General features: G+C 43.4%; 1 protein-coding gene across 2 annotated transcripts in view; it reads right to left on the reverse strand.

Annotated features, from left to right (window-relative positions):
* Positions 1-9962, reverse strand: part of COQ8A (coenzyme Q8A) — a 48884-nt gene extending 38922 nt beyond the window's left edge. The window contains exon 1 of one of the 2 annotated variants that reach the window (XM_064509931.1): positions 9822-9962. The gene's annotated coding sequence lies outside the window, so the exon portion shown is untranslated. The remainder of the gene's footprint in view (positions 1-9821) is intronic. The other variant, XM_064509932.1, reaches the window with a different exon arrangement.
* Between the last annotated feature and the right edge of the window lie 9629 nt (positions 9963-19591).

Raw genomic sequence — 19591 nt, forward strand, 5'->3', positions numbered from 1 at the left:
AATACGTGCACATTAACATCCAATGCAGATAACAGGCAAGGGAACTGTTTCTACTGCAAGTTCCATTCATGCTATTACTAATTCAATATATAGCGTAAGCAAGCTCTGTCAAAAACTGATTTAAGGAATGTTTTCAGCCAGCACTGGTCCAAGTCCAGAAAGGGTGTATTATAGTTAACTTGTCTCCTGAGGAATCATTATCTAGTGCTGGCAGAGATTGGCACACTTTCCATACAGAGTACTGACAAGTTGGTCATGTCCATACAAGCTGTCAGAACGTCTGGCAACGCAGCTTGAAGAGGGCTGACAAGCATCAACCACAAGTATTTCCCAAGTATAGGCAGGGTCACAGTGTTTGTTTAGTGAACTTTTCACAGCTGAATGAATCTACAGAAAGCATCCCACACCTTTCAGTATGGGGAAGGCATGTCATTGAGGAAGTTAGAGCCAGGTCAACCCTGGACACAGAATGAGATTCACATGGCAGATGGAGGGGCTGATGTGGAGTGCATGCCACACCAGCAGGTAACCTGCCTCCTGACATCAAACCAGACTTTGAACCCTGTTGTAATGACACAAAACGAAAAAACAAAATGTTGTAATGACACAAAATTAAAATCAAATATTGCAAGCTGCCTGGATTGCTTCTATGTGCAAGAATTAATTGTCTGCCGCAAAAGCCACCGTCTCCTAGTGAGTAACAGCAACGTATTTCCTTCTTTTTTCAATATGCCACACTATTAGACTGAAGGTTTAAGCAAGTACAGCAAGATACTCAGTAAGCATATCAAAAGTCAAGCACTGAAATGAAAAAAAAACTCACAAATAGGTAACAGATAAAACTTAGAATTCTTACATTTACAGTGATGTCAAAAATACATTACTCCTTTCATTCCCCTTCCTTCCCACGTGCTAGCATGTATGCACACACACCAGCTTCTGACTCCATTTACTTTAACCAGATGCTTGAACAATCAAAAAATCTTTTACATATATATACACACAGAACTATATGCTTTATATATATAAAATTTATAGATATAAAAAAAAAATATCAGAGAGACTTCTCATTCTACGGAAATGTGTTGTGGGGGGGTAGTTTTCTGTGTATCAGGAAACAGCCTCTCTCAAGGCGATCACTTCCTTAGCATCAACAGTTTGCTATCCACACTAGAAAAAAGCCCTTCTACTGCCGAAGGAGGAAAAGAAAAAACAAACAAACAAAAAGCCCTCCACTCACTTCACACCCACCCACCTCACAAGCAGCACAGCATTGCACTAGCCCACGTTCTCCCCTCAAGTCTCTGGATAGTTTTAGCTGCCTTCTTTACCTCAAGTTTTTCTTTTAAAGAAATGATCCAAAATGAAAAATATTAGACTGGACAGGTAGTAAGGCAGATAACTAAAGCAATCTCTGTGCCTTTCTTTCCCCCCACCTGGTGTCCATTATCACAATCACTGTTATCTTAGCTGAATCTGAACAAGACCAGAAACCTGGAATCAGTGTTGTAGCCACCCATCCCATCAGCATTGGGGTGACTGTGGCAACAGCATGAATATGAAATTAAGAAGGATAACCGCCACAAACGAGGTCACAGATGACCATACATTCAACATTTGTTCCATGACCATAAATCCAGAAGTAGCAGACTATAACTTCAAAATAAGAGTACTATTCATCAAGCTGTTCTACAGCTCATCTTTTTCAGATTTTCCCTCTTTCTTATTATGTGTGTTGCCATGTCAATCCTTTCGCGTGATCCTTTCACTCATGACCTTTTTCAGTCCCATCACATACACCCACACCAGCCCCCTTTAATAGACTACCAGGTCCCTGCCTAGTCATATTTTCATTAGCTGCATTCCTTGGGCTGCAGCTGACCCAGATTTCAACTAACCAGGGCACAGAACAAAAAAACCCTTTAAAAGGAAAAAGTTACTATCATCCTTTAGATTGAATGAAGACCTCCTACTCTGCTTATCCTTCATTCTTCTCTCCCACCCCTTCACACGCGTACACACAAAAGAAATCTGTTTAAAGACCTGACCAACAACAGAATTAAGTACTCCTGTATTTGAATCCAAACCACGGTGCAGGACTCAAGTCCCCTTAAATTGAATCAGCCTCTGAAAGCAGTTTTGGAAATACCCTTGCACAAATAAAAGTTAGCCAATGGCATTTAAAACTGTAACAGCTTCCAAAGGCGTGCAGCACTTGTTTACACTCTACTCATTGTTACAGCAGTACAGGCACTGATATAAGTGGGCTGCTTGGCAAACGCATCTTCCCCTAAAAATTCAGAAGGCCTAGCAGCCATTTTTGGCAAATGACAGCTAGCTCAGAACCCAGCATGAGCAGTTTTCCCCATAAATGGCTTGACACACATCATAAGTCCAAAAAAAATGCTGGGACATTTTAAAAGCAAGCACAGAGTCTGCTTTATTTTAGGCACAGATACACCAATGCAAAGTGACTGTTCTGGACTGACGGCTCTATATACTTCTTTCTGGTTAGGTCAGACATTGTCTGGGGACGTGCAAAAGCACGTGCCTGGAATTAACAGAACCTCTTTCTATCCTGGTCATGGATCTAGAAATAATTCACTCACAATTAAGATCCCAGTGAGAGCCTGCATTCTCTTCATTGCAGGCCACTTCCTCTACTGATACATCTTGACACAAAATCCTAATAAGTTCTGTCACTGCCATAATTTTGAGGTAGATCCGATGCAACCATTTTGATTTTAAGGCTGCAGCTCACTCACTTGTCCCAAGAACGAGTTCTGCTCCAGGGAAACAAGTACTTCACACTGAGGGGGCAAAAAGTTCCATTTCCCTTATTTGCAGGCCTTTAATATGCAAAGAAATATTTAGGCCATTTTCACACTTTTTTCTGGCTCTGCTACACTGAGGCTGTGGTGACACTGGCTTAGCTTTAACTAGATGGCTCCCCAATGTGGGAGATACCAAACCACCACCTGCAGTCCATTTCTTTATCTTTCCTCTCAGAAAGGTGAGCTTCTGCATGTAGAAAGTGACCCATTTTATTTCACTAGCTTTTGATACCGAAATTATGAGACTATTTCTTCCACTTCCCATTTCAACCCGTGCCAAGTTTTCAGAAGTATTTACAGTCCCTGTTTATCCCGGAACTAAAGCAGTACCGACAAAAGCAGCAGATCTTTCGCTAGAAGTTCCATTAGTGGACAAGGGCTTTGTTGTGCTACCAGCTAGATGAACCAGTTATTTAATTTCACAAATAACTAAGTTCATCCTTACTGATCGTACTGAGGGCTACTACGGGCCATCTGCCTATTCCTCTCATCCATAGCTAACTTTGTTCCAGTTACACAGAACTGGAAACAGCATTAGCTAGAATGCTTACTTTAATGCAAAGTGCTAATTAGAAAAGGTACTTCCATCTGACATTGCATTTATATAGAGCACCTAACACCCTATCTTTGTATTATCTCATGTTACAAATACAAAAGGGAAGAGGACTAAAAGGGAACAAGGAAAAAAAATAAGTAATTTTTTCAGTTTATTCATGCAGCAATGCCTAGAACAAGCCATTTCCCTGCATCACCTATATGGCTCCACACTGGCAGGCACAAGTGTAACTTTAATCACATGAATAATCTTGATAAGTTTTGTGACTAAAGTTACTTCCTGTGTGTCAATCTTTCATCTACAACCAGTAAAACAGTATATTAAAAACAAGATAGAGTGTGACCACAAAATGCACAGATTAACATGAGATTCAGGCAGGCCTCGTATTGGAAACGTATACTTTAGAAACAGAACTACTAAAAGCTGAACCTGTACCTTTGTTTGGTTTTATGGTAAGCTTACACGAAGACATCATTCACACAGATGAGGAGGTCGAAGGCATTCCTCTATGAATGTTAACATACAACTAAAAGTCACTTTAAAAGACAAGTTTTCCACAGTATCACGTGGAACAACCCTAACCATCAGGATTTATAAAAACATTACACTAACATTACACTAAAGCTCTGCTGATAAAATCTAAAAGTTGTGTTCAAACAAAGCTAATATTACAAACATCTCCCTTGACATTTCCAGATTAGCATTACACTCTCACAGTATCGCAGAAGAGACCACAACAGCTTAGCTGCCCATCTGATGCAAGCAGGGAGTTGCACATCTCCACAGCACGTCTGCATCTCTGCACAGGTAACCCACAGAACTTCCCAACGGTCTCACAGTCTGAACTGGAACGCAAAGTATAAATGAGTGAGGTTATCAGTTGGCGGTTAATCCTTTTTTTTTTTTTTTAATACAGTTATGCTGTAATTGTTTTTATTGGGAGTTTTATCTTTCTGAAAGCACACAGAGTCCAATTTGGAAGTTACAGACTGATAAAAAGCTGTATCTCAAACAAGTGAAGAATATTTTAGACTCAAATACAGCATGATTTAAGACAAGATTCTTGGGAAAACAGGAGCTCTTCCTCTTGCATTTAAACATGCATCACTTTTCACTAATAGATCTCAAAGAACTAAAGAAAGGAGATCAATATCAACTTTTTCTATTTCAGAGTGAAGAGAGCAATTAGTTTGCCCAAGATTATACAGCATGTTAGGGACAGAATGGGATGGAACTGCAGCATGATGAACTCTCTCCTGAGTACATCAATCCTTATAGCATACAGCCTGTATCTCAGTGCCCTTTAGACCTCGATCTCTACAGAGCAAAAACAAACCAAGGAGTTGGCCAGTTTGCTGACCACCTTAACAGTATATTGTGAATAGAAGTATCTAAATGATTAAATGCTGCATCAGTGAAGGTTTTGGGTCAGAACTCTTCTAATTGTATCTTCTGGAAAACTAAACATATCCTGGACCTGTAACCATCCTATTCACCTGTCCTTCCTTAGGTGTAAGAAGGTATTTTCCTTATTATCCTTTTCATACAGAGGCAGAGCCAGGCATGTTTTGTCCTGAGTCACTACTCAAAGTGAGCGACCGGCACTCCATGCATGCTTCTCGCTGCGAAGCGCACACATTCTCTGCTCACATGGTGGCCATAACCCTTCCATTATCACTGTGAACAACAGGTCATACACACAGCCTCCCACCATCGATCCTGGAGGCACGCATGTCTATACAGACGTGATGCCTTTCAACCTCGCCCTGGAACCTAGGGTTAAGTTCAAATTTAGTAACTTACAACACACACGAGCCTATTCATAGCCTCCCTAACATACCAGTGTCCTAGCTACCAGAGCTTTCCCACTCCGGCTGTGCCAAAACCTCTCCTGTAAGGACAGGAAAAAATAGGATGCAAGAAAAGGACATATCGGCAGACAAAAAAAGACTACTTCAAGAAGCCACAGACCGAGGTGAGTTGTAAAACTACAACAGTCGTGCTTAAGAGAACATGGTCTATCAGAGTCTACACTTCCTATATTCCAGCTCTACCACAAACCTCAGACAAGTTCTCTGCTTCAGTTTCTGCTTATCATACATAGGGGTATCTTCGACACCTCGGTATATAAAGCTCACTGCTCTTCTTTCTCCCATAACCTACAACTAGGTCTAATCTGCAAGCTGTCATACTTAAAACAGAATCTAGAAGTCTACATTTATGTTCTCTGAATGTGTTCTGTAAAATCATATTCTATATAATGCAGAATCTAAACATTGCTCTTTCAAACAAAAAGTACCAAAGCGTTACACAACATAAGTAGGTACCTTTGAAAATCCCAAACTTCCCATAGTGACTTCTGAATGACCATATTCCAGAAAGCTTTGTTATGTTACATAAAACTGTATGCTTAATTCTATGCTTACTGTTTTTAGAAGAGTTCTCTAAAAGAGGCACTCATTTCACTCACAGCTTACTATCCAACCATTCTTCCTTCCACCTCTTTCCCAGCCCTGATTAACCTCTTGGTTCAATATTGTTAAAGTATTCAAGACAAGGATTTAACACTCCTAAATGGCACAGTTCAACAGACAGCAGAGGAGTTGTGAAGTTTCAGAATACTAAGTCAGGCCCCTTTACAGTGTATTTCCTCAGCACAGGCAGAAAACCAAGGTGTGTGACAGGTTTAAAAAAAAAAAAAAAAAAAAAAAAAAAAAAAAAAAAAAAAAAAAAAAAGACTTGAACAGCTGTAAATAAAGATTTAGGCTAAGTACACACACGCTAAATAAATAAAGGCTAAAATAAAGATCTAATCTACACACAAAACCAGGAGAAACTGAGGAGCAAATTCTCACAACACACTGTAACTGGAAGATATTACATGTACAACACAAGACAGTTCTAGGACTAACTACATCACAAGCAGATCATCCTATTTGACATCTCTATATAGAAAATCTATGTGGAAGACACATAGCCTTTAAGCAGCTTCCAGAACAAAGCAGTTTTTACTCTGTGTTTCCAAGCTCGTATAGACAGACATACAAAGTTGTAACATTTCTAGAAGCCAACTCCATAAAAGTTGTCAGTTACGTTTTTCAGAGCAGCTAGTGTTATTTCCTATGTTCCGAGAAGTGCACAGAACACTTCAGAGAGCAAGCAGCTGGGAATTTAAGGTCTTTCGTTTAGCTCTACACATCTCTACTTACTGACAAAACATAAAAGCCATAAAAAGTACATACAACTGTGGTGAGAAAGGGCAAGAATTGCATAACCTATTATTTCTTGGTCTTGCTCACCAGCTTAGATTGGTTTAACTTTGCCATCTACTGTAACTTCAGGAAAAAACAGTGGCATCTACTTAAATGTGAAGGACACCTTTGAATCTAAAGATAGGCTCGTGTCAATAACAAGAGCTTTCACTGCTGGGTGGGAGAACAAACACTGAACAAATTCCCCTGCACCCCCTCAAACTACTGTGCTCTATTGTTAACTTGCATTTTGCCTCCACAAGAAAATAACAACTTCTTCTCCAGGCACTGAGGAAAAGCATGGGCTCACAGAACAGGCAGAGCTTTAAGCACTTCTATGAAATAAGCTAAGACAGAAGCCACCTTTCACCTTAAGATGCTCTACTTCAGAATAAACAGTGTAATAAGCCAAAAAGCCTCTTCCAGATCCCTTTCCTAAACAGTTTTAGGCTGAGAAAGCCAGGATGCCTACATAGGTGCAGGTCATACGACACCTAAGTACCACAAAGCAGTACTGCTCACCCATCACTACAGAATGATTTAAGGAATATATGAGAAACGATTTTATCCATGCACCAAGCTGAGTCCTGAGACATGTATTTAGCAAGCCAGTTGAACCAAGCAAGCTGTACCAAACACTGGCACACAAAGTAGGGGAAAAAAAAAAAAAAAAGACATACAGGAAAAACAAATCAACGTACACCTAAAAAAAAGTTCTCATGTGACCTATCAATCAATTTAGCTCAATTCCTGCTAATTTCCCTGATATTACTGTCCCCCTTCTCTCTCACTTTCTAGAGAGATAATATAACCTGCAAAAAAAAGGGGGCGGGATAAAATAAAAGACCATCATCTTCCTATAAAAGGACTAGTGGAAGACTGGAAGCCAAAAAAAAATTATGTTCTTACTGCATAGATTCAACATGAGCTATTATTAACCTGCTCTAAATATCACAAGTGAAACAACCAGAGCTGCACTGCATAGCATGGAATTCTCCTTGACAGCAAGGAAACAAGGTGACCAACACTCAAATGGTAAACATGTAAAGGAATTCTCCACATCTTCTGACCTTTTCTTCTACTTATCACACCACTTTATTTTTAAAAGGGAGACACCATCAAAGCACTGCAGGTCACCTATTTCTTTTTCTGTCAGATTAAGGCTGGACAACATATAACAGCTTATTATAACAGAGCTTGTTCAAGGTTACCAAGGTTATTGCTAACTAACACTAAAATACAAAATACAAAAATAAATCTGTCTGGTCTAAGAGCAAGCAGATTGGTAAGCAAATGAATCACAGTTAAACTGTTCTTTCTACTGAGGTAAGAAATAGGAATAAAGAACTTATTACATGGTAGAGAAATTCAAGACAACCAATTTTCTGTTCAAATGACAGACACCCATCTGCTTCAGCTTTTACAACTCAGAGCAGCTTCTAGAGCCCTTCAGAAGTCCCTCACCAAGCAACTATTGGCTTTGAAGAGTATCCTTCTGCACACAGCACCAAGTATTTTACACATGCTCAAAGACTACACCCCACTTAGAATGAAACAATTTAAGAATCAGAAGACACTTCTCAGCTGCCAATTTAAAGACAAGCAAATCAGGGCATGAAGTTCAGAAGTCGTTACATTCAAATATTTAAGCAAATTCTTAGTTTGGGGGGTATGCTCAGTATTTTGGTTATTTTTTTGTGAAGGTGTTTTTAAAAAACTAACAATATGTTACTGAAAGCAGAAGAATCTTTTACATCCTTCCACATTTTCCTTTGCTTGAACACTAAATAAAGCAGTTTGCCTCATTTCTGCTAATAGTACTTTCCTAACTTCTTTGTTTGTTTTTCATAAAGCTGGCTGCAATGTTTGGATTTTCATTACACCGGGGGAGAGAGTTCCGCTGCAGTTGGGAGCAATCTGATCATGTTTGGATCGGAAGTAGTCTATTAAGTAACATACAATTTTGCAGAAGTTATGATTCAGTAACTATGAATGGAACATTTTATAAGCCAAGCGTCTCTATCTGTAGTTATTTGGAATTAGTTGGCTCAGTGCATGTTTAAAAGTACCCACCCATTTATTTTTGATCAGTTTGTTACAAAGAACGTACAAATCTGTTAGTTTGTCTGTGAAAAACAGATTATTTTCTTGGTCACATTATCAAAGGTGGCGGCCTTGTGTTTTCTTTCCCCTTTCAGCCACAAACAAGTGCAAAACGCTGAAGAGCTACGATTTACATCCATCTGCAACCACAGTCATAGAAACCTTTCCAGAGAAAAAGAGAAGTGAGATTCTTCGCCAAAGCAGACTTGAAAGTCAGCACGCGTTTATGCAGCACGAGGCAAGGTTTTGCAGATTCTTCAGCGATGTCGGTGGCGACATGGCAAGACACATACCTTAGAAAGGGGAAAAGGGATTCCACCCTTTATCCTAAAGGCTTTTAGGTTGAATATAAAATACAAGGAAAACGTATGTTTCTGGAACAGCCTGAGCACCTGCTGGGCGAGCTGAGAGACACCATTCCCCTCTCCGAAGAAGGTCACCCGGCAATACAGGGCAGAGAGGCCCAAGGCAGGCCAGGAGGAGGTGAGCCTCCCGCACACCAGCTGTCAGCACGAAGCTCACGCGGCGCAGCACAGCGCGGGACGGGGGACCCGAGCGTTGCACAAGGCCGGCGTTGGGCAACCGCAGTAACAGTTACACAGCCCAAGCGCGCTCCTTTCTATGGCCGCAATCGGCCGCGACGACAGCCCTGGAGCCACTGATCTTCCCGACCGCCTTCCCTGCCTGCGGGACGCGACGGTTTAACCGGCGACAGTTTAACCGACGGCCGGGGCGGGGCCGCCCCTGCGCTGCCCACCCGCCCGCGCGGCAGCTCTGAAGCGCCGCCGCCGCGGGCGAGGCCGTGCGCCGCCGCCGAGGGGCCCCGCGGAGCCGGGACCCGCCGCGCCGGCCCCCCCCCGCCCCGCCGCCATTGCCCCGCGGACCCCTCACACGTCTCCCCGCGCAGCGCAGGGACCCCGCGCCGCGGCCACGCCCCCTCCCCGCGCGGGGCGCGCAACGGCCCGCGGCACCGCCATGGCGGGGCGATCCCGGCTCCGGCTCCGGCCCCGCGCACCCCCTTCCTCCTCTTCCCCCTACTCCCGCCCGGGCAGCCCCCGCGGCCTGCGCACCCCGCACCTCGGCTCACGCCGCGCCGCGTCGCCCCAGCCCTGCCCGGCCGTGCAGCGTCGCGCCGTGCCGTGCCGGGCCCGCACGCTTGTTTACCGCCCCGGCCGCCCCCGGCCGAGGCCCGGCCTCGGGCCCCGCCCCCGCGCCGCTCCCATTGGCGCCGCGGCGGCGGAGCGCGGAGCGTGCCGAGCTCGTGCGCCGCGCGCCTCCGCCAATGGCAGGACGGGAGGGGCGGGGCGGCGGGGGAGGGGCGGGGCGCGGGGCGGCTGACAGGGGGACGTGAGACCCGTGAGGTCCGTGCGGCGGCGGCCGTTGGGCGCGAGGCTGGGGGAGGGGGGGGAGGGAGCCTCGCGCCGCGGCGGCGGGAGGCGGTTGTGGGGCCGGGGGGGGAGGGGAAGGGCGGCCGGGCGCCGAGGCATCGCACACGATGCGGCTCCTATGTACGTTGCAAATCGCAGGCAAACGTCCGTGTGCGTGCTGGAGAGGGAAAACCGCCTCCTTTCCTGCAGGTTGAGCCCAGCAACATGGTGTCTCAAGGATGCTAACAGTGACAAGCAGCTCCGTACCTTTCTGGACGGTGTGGTAAACACGCAGCTCTGTCAACAGCTTTCGTCTCTAAAAAAAACCAACAAAAAAAACCCCAAAACCAAATAATACATTCTTTGCGGCTTGTTTGCTCTTGTGAAGAAGGAAACCGGATAAATGGCCTGCTGCAAATGCGTATAGGGGTCTAACTCTATACAACTTACTGGTAAATATTACTGCCGATCTTGTAGTGCCACGTTTCCCTCATCTGTAAAGTGGGATGACTATATTCATATCTCCAGGTGCCGATACCAGAGGTTATTTAGCTAGTATTAATAAACACATAAAACATTGTGTCAAGGTCACATTTATTCCCTCATATTTTTCTAAAAATAAAAAGATAAACTTCCCACCCAAGCTATGCTCATCTTCCCAGTTAAGCCATGGGACATTTTCTGCTAGGAAATGAGCAGGCACCTACAAGTATATTTAGCAAAACTCAGCCATTATCTGGATTGGAAACAAGTCTCAGTCGGTACTAGAATGGCTGGATTTGACCTTTAAAAGATTTTTAAAAATCCCTGAGGAAGGTACATTCTTTACTTTTTATTCCTCTAAATAGAGGCAGTGCATAGACACAATATAGCTGAAAGGGAAAGGCCAAACATGACACTTTCGTATTTTAGAACTGGATGCAGACTGGACATGCTAGATGATTCAAAAACACAGCTGTAATAAGATACCAGCCTTGAACAGTTTTGTCTAAAAATGCCCAGTTGTCTTAATTTCAACACTGACATCTCCAGAAATTGCATACAAATTAAATGTTCTATTTGTGGTTAATTCCATACTATTTTCTCTAAAAGAAAGGTGATCTTTACTCACACCTGTAAAGAAATATATTTTCTTTAAGGATAATTTTCTTTAGCCAGCTGCTGTACTGAATTGGAATGTCAGTTCCAAGTTTCTGTGTAACGTCACCTAGCTTATGTCAGCTCAGTACTAATTGTGAAATATGTCTTACTCACTGTGCTGAGCACAGAGAATTCCATGGGTTTCTGCATGTACACACTATCATAGTTTGAGATTTAGGCAGAACAAGCACAGGATATTAAAGCTCTCCTCATCTTTTAAAGACAGCCTGATTGGTCCACTTCATTTCCACACAGTAAATAATTGGATATTCTTGCCCGTGCTGTTTAATTTGCATTACACCTTCTATTCCTGAGCTTTCTGGATCCTTAAAAGACCCCCTGTATTTGATGACAACGTTGGCTCTCTCTACACTTAAACTAAAGAGGAAAAAGGACCTATTTTCCTTCCGCCCAATTTGGTTTGCAAACAGGTGGGATTGAGAAGCTTGACTGAAGCTGCTGGAAACAGCTCTTTTACACCCTTTTTTGTTATTGTTTATTTATTTGGGGAGAATAGGAACAGGACACCCACGCCTCAAAATCAGGAGCCAGAAGGAAATTTTTATGGGGGTTGGTTGCCTAACAGTGTCCAATGCTGAAGCAGAAAGGCAAGTATGCTGTACATAATGCACTGGGAGAACTGTTTCAGGGCAGAAGCCAGGCAAGATCGCCCTGTACACTGGAAAAAAAACGGGTGACAAAATCCCATCAGCCTTTGGGATTGGTTTAGTGCTACAACCATGAGATTCATACCCCTGAGTCCTGGAGAAAGAAGAGACAAGAGTGCTCTACTACAAAAATAGCTGAGGGAGTCATGCTTTCCTTTGGAAAGGGTAACAGTAGTTTATTTAAGAAGTTGGTAGTTGACAATTCACATGGGCTTCGGGAGATCCAAATTCAGGTTCCCAGTCTGCTAGTGAAGACTTACAGCGTTCCACCCTCACATTGGGACCCTAATTGTTACTCATGTTCTTGCCTTCTCCTCTCTCCAGCCCTATTATTATTATTATTTTCTACACAATGGGAAAGCTCAGCAAGAGGGAATGAGAATGGGGCATTGCTCCATCCTTTCCAAATCCCAGACAAATTTACAGTGTAGCCTTATGCAAATTGTACCTTCTTCAGAGGCAGGAGGTGTGGATGTGAATCTGGTGGGGATCAGCCTGGGCTGCCCCATTCTGGTTTTGTGCCCTCCACCAAAAGATAGTAGATAAAACAGCAGTGACATTAGTGACATTTGCTTCATCCATGCTTTGAATCAGCTGTCAGAGTTGTGTAGGAGTTGATCTGCTAAATACACAAACACTTGCCAGATTAAGCCTCTTCAAGAGGTGCAGATAGAATAAACCAGTGTTTGTGGATCTTTAATCACCTAGGAAATTTCCATGTAAAAAAATAAACTTTGGCATCTGTGGATACCTTACTGCCTCCAATGTGATGTGACAGCAGAATGAGACTGTTGCAGATTAAAAGTTTTACTCAGTGTCTAAATCCCATGTAATATAATTTCTATGTTAGATGCTTGCATTCTTTTGCAGAGCGGTGCAATGCAGATCTGAATTTACAGAGCAAGCCTGAGAAATTTGGTGAAAAAGCAAGCTCCCAGATTTTCAGGAATCTCTTGATTACCTATAAGAACAAGAAGTGAACAGCATCAAGAATAAGGACCTGATTAGCCACAGTACATCTTTGGTACTACAGCTGTCACTTGCTTCTCACATCTTGTTCAGTATTGTGATATTCAGTCAAATTGCAACATTTTGGTGCCTTATCCAGAAATGTGAGCATTTACAGCAAGAATCTCATATCTATGATGTTTATGAAGTATTACTTACAATTTGAACAAGAGGTTGATTTATAAGTGACACTTCCCCAGAGTCTTCCCTCTACTAATGTTAAAATAGTTTGTTGAAGATTATTTAGTTCTCCAAATATCCTGATTCTGCAACCTTACCCAAGGTCAGAGAGAAAGCTTGATATAGCAGCTAGAAGTCCTGACTGTCTAGCAGATACTTTAACTGTGTCATCATATCTTCACCTCGTGTTGCCTGTTGATACTTACATAATGAAGGGCACAATGATGCAATTTCATAAGGTGCATAAATAGCTCTGCTGCAGGTCTGGGGTAAAAGCAACAAGAAGATTCTCAGGCTTCTCAGATGTGACTTCGAGAAGGGTCACTGTCTGCCTTTGGGTGAGATTGCTTTTCTCCTGCTGTTTGCTGTTTTCTGAGAGAAGTCTGTTTGTTCACCACCTAGCAGCTAGCTGCTTACTGGATGCCAAGGAACACCCAGGAAATGCTGTGCCAATTCTGGTGTCAACTGCTTTGAAGAACTTGGAGAAAGCCGGCCTCTTTTGAAGCCTTGTACAAAGGAGACCGAGTTCGCAGGCGTATATGAGGAAGAATAGTCCAGAGTGGCTAAACTTTTACAAACTAAACAAGTTAGAGAACTGGAGTCTGGAAAGACCTTTAGGCCCTACAGTAAGAAGGGCTCCATTGCAACAGGAAATTAGTAGTCAGCTAACTAACCTACAGAAAAAAAGAATTAATGGGTTCTCAATTAAACAGCCATGGGTCATGTCATTAGGCTAACAAGCATCCAGGCTGTTCAGAGAACACTCAGAAGTCCTCTTACTTAGGACAGGCCTGAGCTGTTTCTCTGACCACAGTAAAATATACGTCACCATACTTCTCCCATGTTCACACAGTTAACCACAAAGAAAAACTGCTCTGAAAATGTTTCCCCCAGGTCTCCCTCTCCAAGCAACCACTGAGGGTCACGTAAGCTACCTCATGGGGGTTTTTTGTGTTCACTCATCTTCTTTAGAGGGTAAGTTCTTCAGGGTAGGAGGAATGTCTTATCTGACCACGTAAATTTATTGTGTGCCATCAACATATTATAATATTATAAGGATGATGAACTGGAACAGCTCAAGAAGTCGTCACTGGACAGGTGGCTTGGTTTTAGTAGTTAACTTGTAGGTATTACAAAACTTTGGCAGGTTCCAGTGACGCTGTTTGTACCATATGTTATTTACGTGGCCTTGTGGCCAAGAATGAGAGTAATAGCTTTGTAAAGAAATGAGATCTCTCGGACTCAGCCAGTGGTAGATGCACATCCAATATCATCATAGGATCCAAATGAGGAGCTATTTTTACAATGGCTCTGCTCTGATTCCTCAACTGTGTATTTTCATCCCAAAGCACTCAGGCATTCTTTGCACTTGTCCTTCTTTTCCCTCTCCTCTCACTGCGAAAAGGGAAGGAGACAAGGCTCAATTTCATTTGGTCAGTGAGTGCTTTATTTTTAAGATGATTTAATGCTGATGGAAGGAGTCAGTGTGGCAGTTCTAGAGACTAATGTTTTTTCCCTCTTAAGAGGAAGACACGGTGAAGGAACAGGACATGTATTCATGAACCCCCATCCCCATTTTCTTTCCAGGGCTCTTAGCAAGCAGCCTTGGTCCACACAGCAGGAGAAATCAGGGAAAGTGAGTAGTGCTTCTCAGCTCCAGACTGCTGAAGGGCTTCTGTGTTCCCTAGCCAAAAGAAAGGAGTGTCAAGAAGACAGAGAAACCTTCCCCTTATGCCCTAGATTTTGCCTTGCTGAGAAAGCTGTTTTCACAGCTACCTCTCAATGCCCCTGCTCGCACTGGTTCCCCATTCTGTATGGCCCTGTGAGTAACCAGTCTCAGGAAAACAAGGCAAAGGGTGTTGAACCACAGAGGCAATTTATTATGTCCTTGGGCCTGGGGGAGGAAGAGATCAACACAGGCCTGGGAGGCCAATGTTGAGAGCAAAGCTTAAGGCTCCAGGATTTTGTCCCTCCTGCTATTATCTATCCAGAATGCACTGCCATGGCTTTTGACACGGTCCTTGTGGCTAGTGCTGTATAGCTCCAAGGAGTTGACCATACAGCACTGAACTCTACTAGGAGGTGGGGGCAGACCCACCAATGCTGAGATTATCTCTAACAATTAATTGGGAAGCAGCAGCATTTTTCAAGCATTTTAGAGTATCCTTCTGGGTTTCTCAGAGATGTGAGAGAGATCACAGCCTCATTATCTTTCACCAGGGTTCAGCCCTGCCTTCCAGCCTACACACCACATACCCAGCGGGCCAGATAACATTGTGTTCTCTCCCACTGGGAGACAAGTGTTGCAAATATGTTCTCTCAAACTAGAAGTTTACATATGTAGATGAACGGATATTTTTTCTTTAGATTATGAAAGAAAACAGAACTAGGTGTTATACTCTAGATGGAGTTGTAACAAGCCACAACAAGCTCAGGCTACAAGCCTGTTCATCACTGACAGCAGATCACCAGAAAAAATTCTGCAGTATAACACTCTTACCACCACACCAGACTCTTCCGTGGTTCATACTGTCCACTGTTCCCCCCCTCAAACTTGGCCAGAAGGGTGCAGAGTGGGAACTGGGTGCTTTGGAAAGTTGGAGACAAGCCCACGGAGGGTGGAGTATGCTGAGAGAAGGACAGTGTCAGGTGGAGAGGCTGCAGAGACAAGTGCTAAATGGAAGAAAGCGATATCAGTCCTCGTCTTTGGATAGCTTGTGGGATGGTATAGGGCAAGGACAGGCACCTTGCCCCGCCATCTTAGCACTTAATGCAGTAAAACATTTGGAATAGAGCTTGTACATTCAAACTCTGTTGCACAACTACTGCTTGTTACGCATATCAAGCAAAGCCTTTTTGGATGAAACCAAGTAAAAAAGAGGGTAGCAGTCTGATTAGCAGCTGTGTGCCTCAAGAATACGGTATCTCTGTTTCTTCCAGGATTGTAGGACTCAGTTAAACATTATTTAGTTTGTAATTCTTCTTTATCTCTGGGCTAAACAGATCAGTTGTTTCTGCTCATTGTAAATTACATTTGCTTGCACAGTTCGGTGAGTGCTTTGCCCTCTTCTCTCATCACCTGATTGATTGCATGTAGTTCGATCGATCCTGCAGAGGCCTGGTGGAAAGACTCAGTTCTTTGCAGCTTCCAGCCAAGATTCATTTTACAGATGATAACTAACAAAGGCATGCATCCCCTAAGTAAATATGGTAAATTCTTGAAACTAGGCAAACAGAAGCAAGTCATTTGCCTACAGTTAGCCGCTACAAAGAGCCTTTTATGAAGGACAGAAGGGTTATCTAGAACAGTTTGTACAGGCTTGGTTCTAAACAGAAAGGCAGGCTGGAGCCATAGAATATGGGACAAACAGAGCAATTTCTGAGGATTTTGCAAGGCTTTGGAGAACTTAGCCTGCACATTAGCATTAGTCATTGTAGTTTCCTTTGCTAGCTAATGGTGAAGCACGCTACTGAACTCAGCTCTTACCCCCAGCTTTTGGTGCAGTATTGCCTTGTGTCACACAGCTGGAGAGCAGTGAGCTATGTTACCCCAGCCTGGACTCATTGACAAGAAAATGTATTTTCTTCCACAGGCCTGAGAGCTGGCTTTCCCATGTCTTGCCTTGCTGTCCAAACATAGTGCGAGGTATGGAAGGGAGACAGGGCAAGTTACGGGGTTTTTCTGAGTGCCTGTGTGGCAAACTGATGTACTCAAGGCTCTGGCCACTTGCCTGAGGGTGATTCATAGACTGTCTCAACAACATACTTTTAGCAGTCGGTCTGTAGGGAAAGCAGGATTATTGCTACCTTTGGACCCCGACTGACCCTTTTTCTGCTACGCTGTGGCTATTGATCCAATTCTTGAGGTCGTTTGAGAAGGACTTCATAATCTGGCCTCTAGTATCTACATTTGTGTCTACATAGCTGGAGGCAAAGATCGATTGGCGGCAGAACATCCCAGCTAAACTCTGATGCGTCAGCCAAGAGAGAGACTCCAGCAGGAAACAGAAACCTCCAAAAGGAATGACTGATCAAGATAGGGTCCAGGCATCCAGGTTAAGCCCTTCATTTGACCCCAAGCAAATTATTCAACTGTCTGTAAAATAAGGTTAATGGCATTCTTCTGCTATGTTGTACTCTTAGAAAGCCTGACTCCTAAAGGAGTGCTTGGAAAGCCTCAGCACAGCAGAATCATTTCAACACGGTCTGTAGCTGTGCGCAGGGAGAAGAGCTTGCCTTTAGGCACAGCTGTGCAAAGAACAGGCAGTGCAGGTTCATTCTCCCATCAGCTCCCTGATGCTTTCAAGATTTCTAGCCTGCAGGGGCTCAGGATGGGAGCACAAAGATGTCCTTTTACTTCAGCAATCCCACTAGATACAATATCTAACGATGCAGCCTAGACACTGACTATGTAATTAAGGTACCATCCACTCCATACAGTTTAGCAACTGTCACTTCAGTTTAATTGGCAGCCTGCTTTCAAAGCAGAGTAAACACAGTCCCTTTCTTAGAAGATGGATGTTCTCCCTGTTCTTCCTCTGCAGCAGCACTCCTATTTCATGACGGCGCTGAAAAGCGCACACACACAATGGCAGCAAGGAAGGTGACCAAACTCTTTACAGGATAGGTGCCTCTGGTATTGCTTTATGTCCCCAGCTAGCCCTGATTTTCCTATCCTGTTTAAGTCTTGAAAGCTGTAACTGCACTGCCATGACAACACTGGATAGAGAAGCCAGCACCCCACTCCTCTTTTGTAAATCTAACCCACACCTCCAATGCACTTCTAACTTTGTATTCTTTCCTAGGCTAAAAGTCTACAGATCATAGCCGCTATAGCCAAATGCATTTGCTGGATTCCTATTTCTCGTTAGTTTTCTGCATGACCCAGAGTTTGACTTGGCAGCATGATGAGTTCTCTGAAATCACTAAGTGTATTTGCCATTTCAATTCTCAGTTTGCCTATTCAAATCACATAAAGACAGAAATCACATTTTTTCCCCCGTATTAAAGAAGAAAATCAAATGGTGTTCATGCCTCTTGAAACCCTTGCATAGCACTGCTGGAAGACCATTAACACATTATTTGGAGAACAAAAATAGCTCAAATTTGAACTGCCAGGAATATCATAAAAACCATATTTAGCAGGGACTTGCTGAGAGGACATGTGTTTCCCAAAACCATGAAGAGGTAAGGAGTTCCTGTTGGAGTAATTATGTTGACACTACTGGCATTTTATTACTACATCAAAGCTGTGGATAGGTGGCTTTAAAAATAATCCTGAATACCTCCCTTCAGCCCCAGTGATCTTGCCTGCTTTACACCAATTTCACAGGAAGATGCAGATTATTTCATAAACAGATGCAGTTCTACAAAGTCAGAGAGAACTGCATCTGCTTATATTTAGCTTTATGATGGCTGAGAGAATGATACTGTGCAAGTTAAAAGTTGGATCAAATTTCCACTTTTCCTCTCTTGCTGGTTTTTACATTATTCTTACTCCACTTAAATGCAAGCTGGATGAGGAGTTACTCCCATTTTATACTGGGGTGAGCAAGGTCTCCCTAAAAATCATAGAAACCAGTGATGTAGGAGAAAACATGCCTAATGCTTTTCCTGCTCTGCCCCCTTCTGATTCTCCAGGCTTTGCAAGACAGTTAGTGAGTGCCAGGCTAGGAGACTTCACATCTATTTCTGCACAGACCTAATCATGAGTTGGCCTTGGGAGCTGCCACTTAGTTCAGGTTGCATTTGATAGGACTCAAACCGTTCCCAGTTTTGGAAAACTTCCACTCCAACTACTTGGCCCCATACCTGTCTCAGGTTTCTATATCAAGGAGTTTAGCTAGTTCCACTTCAAAGTCTCTATTTATATCTTTTTAATACTGAGCCATAAATAGTGCTGAGCACTGACACCTCCCAAAATGTGCTCTTGGGCACCTGTCAAATACATGGCACGAAGGGGACATGTTCACATTCAGTTAACTCTTTGAGTGCCCAAGGCAAATATCTTGAATTTAGAAAGTGGGAAAAAATGGAGGAAAGCAAACCTGCAGCAAAAGGAAGATGTAAAAGGAAGGAGGGTGACTGGTGTGTTCATGTTCAATGCTCTGATCTGAGCAGATCCTTCCTGTGTAAGCAAGCTTAAGCCCAGCATTTACACTCTTACTCTCTTTCTCCATTTCCTACTTGTAAGATGGGAACAGCTCACATTGCCTTACCTTATGGGGTGGACAGGGGAAGCAAGGATAAATTCAACTAGGAAAGGTGCATTAGGGGCCATATGAATGATCTTCCTCGGTAGAGGAAAATCTGGCAAAGGTATCCCATCTGTCCATACTGCCTTCTTATAAAGCATACTCAGTTTGAGTGAACTGAAATAACCCCTCTTCTTCCATAGGACACAAGAAACATGATCTAGCTAGATTCCCCCAGTGCAAAGAGCTGGAATGAGAGCAGCATACTCTTTACTCGGATGACCAGGACC

This window comes from Dromaius novaehollandiae, chromosome 3 (assembly GCF_036370855.1).
Source record: "Dromaius novaehollandiae isolate bDroNov1 chromosome 3, bDroNov1.hap1, whole genome shotgun sequence".
NCBI classification, from domain to species: Eukaryota; Metazoa; Chordata; class Aves; order Casuariiformes; family Dromaiidae; genus Dromaius; species Dromaius novaehollandiae.